This window comes from Corticium candelabrum, chromosome 18 (genome assembly GCF_963422355.1).
Source record: "Corticium candelabrum chromosome 18, ooCorCand1.1, whole genome shotgun sequence".
NCBI classification, from domain to species: domain Eukaryota; kingdom Metazoa; phylum Porifera; class Homoscleromorpha; order Homosclerophorida; family Plakinidae; genus Corticium; species Corticium candelabrum.
The window spans coordinates 1,046,415-1,053,669 of record NC_085102.1 but is presented as its reverse complement, the minus strand read 5'-3'; positions in this window follow the sequence as shown (position 1 = coordinate 1,053,669).

The following is a 7,255-nucleotide window of genomic DNA, read 5'->3' as shown; positions in this document are numbered from 1 at the left end:
TTTGGTGTGACCAGGCTTAATTAAGTAATCTCATCATTGGTGTGCTCAGTGCTCTGGTAGGCAAGGCATAAGGTAGATGTCGCAGTACTTTATAATGTTTCAGTAAAGATGGCAGGTCTGTCAAGGTTTAGACTCTAGTTTGGTGTATATCCGTACAACTGTACTGTGTAGTACCTAGGATCACTTTGTACAGCTGATTATCATGACAAGACATAATTAGTCAGTTCACTTCTATGTGTTTTGAGTAGCTCTCTCAAGTCTCATGGCTTTTACAAAGTCAGTTTCTTATCACTCAGCTGAATAAGTTTCATTTCTCTTTAATTAATTAACGCTTAGACGGCCACTAACAAGCAAAAATCAAAATTATTTTAGATTTCTGTATGATAGTTCAAAAGGTGTACATACGGGAAAAATTATTTTAGATTTTAAAAAGCAAGGTTTCTATAAGAAAATTACGCTGTAATGGGCTTCCGGTTTTGAGGAGCAGATTAGGGGCGTGTACAGAAGACATAAAAGTGAGAACGGATGTCGAGTTAGCGCAAGTGAAACAAGTATAAAAACATTTTGAGAAATGATGGGTATGTAGAGATGGGTATTTACTTAGTCATGCTCATCTCCTACATCACAATCGAGTACTGTGAGTGTCACTGACTGCTGGGCTTAGATTGAAACTGCTGCAAGCAATTAGTTTAGGTAAAAGGATTGTGATGTATTGTGATTGTGATTGTGATGATCATTTTCTCACAATGTTTTCTACTTGCATGTTTCATTCATTTTTTAATTACGTAGATGAAATGGTTTTGTTCCGCTCCAATCTGTGTTGCTACTATGTAGCTGTGAGTACGTAGTCTCGCGTAGCCAGACCATCTCCGCCTAGTCTGGGGATATGCCTAATCTATTCTTGTGGAATAAAGACTTCTTTATAGATAGCAGGAGGTGTGAGTAGGTGTTGCTTAATCGCATTCCGATCGTCTCGAGTGTGCTAATTACTTGTTAGTTACAATTGCAATTAATTAACAAAGATGTATGCCTGTGAAAGGACGTCCTACTAGTCAAAGAGAAGGCATTCGTTCGTCAATCTTGTGGACTTTGAATAGCGCGTAGAACACAGTAGCGCAATAACGAGACAGAAAAAAGCGTGAATTCCACAGCCAAGATGAGGCGTTTTAGTCCCTCGACACGTCAGACAAATAAATGTAAAACACAAGGCGCTATAGCGGCACTCTGCATTCAAACAACACGCTAAAACGAGCAACAACTGAATAAGACTAGCGGACGGCGAAAGACCGCTATGACTATAGACAAAAGCACGTCCCAAGCATACGTCAGACGCACAAGATCACGACAATAGATATAGAAATCATACCGTACGTCGATCGGTGAAGAAGCACAGCTTCATGGACAATTTGGCCACAAAACGTACGTCCCTCCTGCAACAAGACAGTAGTTCAAGGTCTACAGGTCGCAGAAAGAATATCTAATTGCCGCGCGTAGCGAGGCTTTTAATCCGGGTCGCACAACAGAAAGGGGCGTGGTCCTATAGAGCTCTCCATCGAGCTCTTGGTATATACATCTCTGGAAAAAATTATAAGACCAGATGCATTTTGACTACGTAAGTGGTTTGACAAATCAGATTGAGCAATAATGATTATCTATAATATTTAACCATTACATTTTTGATAATGAAATGCAGACAAAACAATAAAAATAGCGTTTTAGCAAAAGAAGTTACAGAGACATTACCTGGTCTGAAATTGTTTTACTAAGTATAACTACATGCTATGCAAAACCCACAATTTAAGTTTCATTTCTGTACTATATATGGAGTAACGTTAAATGCTATTTTTAACTAATACTACCATGCCGAAGAAGAAGCAATTGAGTTGTAAAACGAAGACAGCTATCCTGGTACTGCTGAAGGAAGGCTACAGCGAGCGACAAGTTGCTTCCAGACTCAAGATTTCCAAAACTGCTGTTCACCAGACAAAGGAGAAAAAGAAAACAACTGGAGCAACTGAAGTGCAACCAGGCCGTGGCAGAAAACGTCTCTCTAGTGCCAGGGAAGACCGCTACCTCATCCGAAAGTCTCTCTCTAATAGACGACTGACTTCAAGTGACCTCCAAAAAGAGTGGAAATCTGGGTGCAATGTCAACTGTTCAGCCAGAACTGTTCGCAACAGACTCCTTCAAGTAGGACTGAAGTCCCACAGAGCAAGAAAGAAGCCGTTCATTAATGAAAGACAAAGAAAGCAAAGACTCAAGTTTGCAAAAGACCACAAGGATTGGACTGTTGATGACTGGAGCAAAGTAATCTTTTCTGACGAATCCAATTTCCAGCTTTGTCCCACTCCAGGGCGTTTGATGGTTCGTAGAAGGTCAGGAGAAGCGTATAGACCAGAATGCCTTGCCCCAACTGTGAAACACGGCGGAGGATCGGTGATGATATGGGGTTGTTTTAGTAAGTCAGGAACTGGCAAAGTCCGACTCTGCGAAGGACGCATGAACCAAGCCAAGTACAGGGTTGTTCTCGAAGAAGACCTACTTCCATCAGCTCAGATGTTATACCCCAACTCTGATGACTGGATATTTCAACAAGACAATGCGCCATGCCACACAGCAAAGTCTGTAAAGTCATGGATGGAAGAAAAGAACATCAGGATCCTGACTTGGCCAGCTCAATCTCCAGATATTAACCCAATAGAAAACCTGTGGAATACCATGAAACGCAAAATGGAGAATCACAAACCTTCAAACAAAGCAGAGTTGTTTGATTTTCTACGCCTGGAGTGGGAAACGATCACTCAAGATGAATGTGAGAGGCTGGTGGAAAGCATCCCAAGTCGAATTCGGGCTGTGATTAAAAACAGGGGCTTTGCCACAAAATATTGAGTGTTTTTCGTAATTTTGTAGTTGCATATTGCTGTTAATGTTGGTTATTGTTATTTACTGCTTATTGTATGTTTATTTATTTAGTAAATCTTCTTCTAACAAATTGTCATGTAATTTGGTAGATTTTTGGTTGATACATTTTCAGATTAATATAAGCATATAAACAGGCATGTCTTACAGCATCTTAGTATATGAACCAAACTGTTATAAATGACAGTGATAGCCCTGGTATCAACAAAATGTGGTACATTTGTAACCCTAAACCCAAAATTTGAAGGGTGGTCTTATAATTTTTTCCAGAGCTGTAGATATGTGTACACACAAATCTCAAATTTCTCCTCACCACGACCACGTTTCATGATAGGACCTTCCTTAAAAAATCGTTTCCGTGTTCGACTACAGATGAGTCTCGGAACGATTCGTTTAATTAAGTGAGCAAACGGCGACGAAAAAGCAGTTCATGAACTTCCGTCGCCCCATCCTTTTACATTGTTGCTAGGGATTGTGTGTACTTGACAACCAAGAAACACCTTCAGGAGTTGAATGCCACCTACAGTCAACTACTCACACGTCCCGTACTACACTATGATCAGTCCTTTACTACACTGTGCTGCATCTAACACTGTATTTTAGGGATTGTGTGTACTTGGCAACCAAGAAACACCTTTATTAGCTGAATGCCACCTACAGTCAACTATTCACACGTTCCATACTACAATCAATCCTTTACTACACTGAACTGCATCTAGCACTGTTTTTTTTATAGTCAATGTTTGTCGATACCAATTTCTATGTCAGTAAATACCATACCACTGTCGCTACAACGGAACTGAGTGCATACCTAGACTGTACATTTCAATTGTCTTGATCACGATTGCAAAACGACGTCTACCAATACCAGGACTATATACGTAATCTACACTACTAGAAAGTTTGCATGTTTACTTCCATGACAGCTACGGTTTCAACAAATACCAGCGCCGGATCCGGGGTTTGTGGCAGATATTACAACTCGTTGCCCGTCGGTGTCGTAGATTGTCTAGCATAGTCATCCAAATGGGTTCTGGTTTGGAGATGATCTTTTTATCTTGTCCTCTTCTTGTTGTAGGCATTCTAGGAGGTGTTTGCAGCATCTAGTCCCCGATAGACGACGGATGATTGGGTTTGTCCATCGCACCAAACGGCGTTGTAACAGAATCCACATGCCTCGTGATGAGCTGTCCTTTTGGTGCTGCTGTTGGTGGGATCGTAGGTGGAACCTTCTATCTTGTCCACGAGCGCTTCAGAGTCTGCATAGATGACATAGGCCACTTCTAGTTGGTTTTGGTGGTTTTGAAAGGTTAGGATGTTCTTTCCTTTCTCAGGCATCTCTGCTCGGATGGCTCTGTTTCCATTACCTTGGCATTGTGCTGTTCGAGGAGATCTGCTCGCGTGTATCCGTGGACACATCTTCCACAAAAGAACATACGATGACTGTCCTTGCTGGTGTTGTTCAGCAGACGGTTGACGTCCTTAATTGATCCATGTGTAATGTAGTTTCTCACCTTTCCCTATGAGAAGAAGGTCGATCCTTGTGGGTGCCTCGGATTTGGACATCTTGTGGGACTACACTCCTTTGTCCCATCCAAAGACATTGATCGATCCTAGTGGGTGCTTCGGATTTGGATATCTTGAGGGAATACACTCCTTTGTCCCATCCAAGACATCGATAGCAAAGTTTGTGTTTTGCTTTTCAACTCTATCGATGTGTCGTTCGCGGATACTATCCCAACACAGTCCGTCGTCTTTGGGATACTTGGTGGGCCGTTGGGCGTCGTGTTGGGCTGAGAAGAGTGCCGAGCGGATGGCCCATAGCAGACAGCTATTGTCTTTGTTTTGACATTCACAACGGCTTTCTTCACTTGCACTTCTCTAGGTAGAGGAATGTTCGAGGCACCTTTCAACGGTTTGTACCGAGCAACGTAGACTTGGACTGTGTTGGGATGGTCCACCACCCAGCCAGATCCGTTTTGGGTGTGGATTTCTATCGATACCAGCATGGTTTGCAATTGGATGCTTTTATCCAGAGCTGTTGGGATGTTGTCGGCTGTGAGAATGAGTTCCATAGCGCTTCGCTTTTCGAAATCGGTTGGTTAGTGGGGAGGTCTTTGTTCTTTAACCGAATGTTCATCGATAGATAGAATTTGACGTCTCTCAGTGCCACGATCTCTTCTACGAGTTTGCAGTGGATCTGCGAGCGAGCGGTGGATAGGAATGCTTGAGGGTCGTGGTGGTCTTTGGGTGCCTCTATCTCCCAACCTCGGAAGTAGTTTTGTATTGCATGACGCATGGGTTTCTACTGTGGCAGTGGGGTGTATGCGTGGAGTGGTCAAAACCACTGGTTTGGGTTGTGGAGTGGTTGGGGCCACTGGTTGTGCAGTGGTTACAACCACTGGTTTGACTTGTGGAGTGGTTAGAACCACTGTTTTCACACGTGTAGCTTTAACCGGCTTTGCACATGGAGTTGGGGTTGGCTTCGCACGTGGAGTGGTAACAACCACTGGTACAGCAGCCTCCTCTATGAAGGAAAAACATTCCCATATGTTTCTAAGGATATATGTCCTTGGTGAAACAAGCTTGTCAGATTTGCAATAGCACGATCCATCACTGCTATATAATGGAATAGTCTTGTCTCTAATAGGACGTTTCTCTCACTCACTCACCCACAAATTCTGTGGGTGTATATCTATATTTATTCTTTTCACTAATATAGGGCGCACTTTCCTTCTACCACAGAGGAAGCACACAATTCAGTGGCTCTATATCACAGTTTACATAGTTTTACCATGCATTCACAGCAAGAATCACCCATTCTCAAACGGTAAGAATCTTCACACGTTTTATCGTATTTTTCAACGTGGTTTTTCCAAAAGCTAGGTTTACATCGACTGGCTTCTTCGGATAAACCCATCACCTTGAGTATTTTTCTGAATGAATAATTACCTCTCATACTATGTTCGGCTCTGTGTGTGCTTGTATCCCAGGCCTCTGAGATGTCGTCATATTGCATGTAGAACTCAGATATCTGTTTGATGGTTAGGTTGGATTTTGGAATGTTTCTGGCATTCCGGATCCTTTCTTAATATATCGCTTTGTCACCCACGATCATGAGTCTTCTGGTGTTTAGAATAGACACCAGCACATCAAAGGATGGGTTCTCGATGGGTTCATCGAAGGGGATTCTCACGCTGCAATTCTTACAATCGAATTCTAACCCTAACGAGGTTAATTGGTTTCACGCGTGGAGCTGGAGTTGGCTTCACACGTGGAGTGGTTAAAACCACTGGTGTATTTGAGGTGGGTTTTACATGTGGAGTTGATAAATCAACTTCACCCTCAGATCGTTGCGTTATAGATGACTAAATGGCAGCGATACTCTCATCGTACAACTCAAGAGTAATCGACCCCTTGCCAAGATGATGATTAAATCGTTTGATTGATGCTTCCATCGTATATATATATACTATAGATGTTATTTTTCTAATAGGCGTTCAACATGAGAGACAATGTTACAGGAGCACAAAAATTAACCGTGTTCGCAACCATCGATTTGGCAACGTTTTTGGCTACCACCTCTTCAATACAAAACACTTTTTCCAAAGCTGGCGCACTGCCACCTTTCCAATACAAACGACTTTTTCAAAAGCTGGCGGGAGGGATGTATTAGGTTTGTCATATATAGTGGGTAGTAGGGTAGAGTACCGTGTCCTGGCGAACCTACTACTGACACTCCGTGGTATCGTGTCCACATCGATTTTGCAAAACTCGATGGACACCATTCTTTCTTCTCACAGATGATCATTCAAAATAGTTAGAAGTGGTTCATATGAACCAATGTCACAGGTACGTAGGTCTCAAGTTCTGAGGGGTATATTTGCTACTCATGGGTTGCCACTATATATAGCTAGTCTGGACCGCCGTTCACATCTAAAGAACGTAACATCTTCATAGAGCAAAATGGAATCTGCCATACTCGAACACCACCGTTTCATCCCTCCCCCAAAGAAACTGCTGAACGGAGGATACAGACTTTCATAAAAGCGTTAATCAAGGATACATCTACAGTTTCTCTAAAGCACAAGTTGACGAATTTCTTGGTAAGCTATCGTTCGGACCACACTCCACTCTACAGCGGGACAAGCACAATGCACTCTATACTGATGCGTAGGTCTATCCGCGTTTGGATCTAGCTCATACACCCAAATTTTGACAAATGTGGTTTCTCAACGTCAACAGTCACAACGCTAGCGCTTGGCTCATGACAATAGTCAGCCTTTGCGGGAGTCTAACGTTGGAGACATAGTGCTAGTTCGGGACTACCGCACAT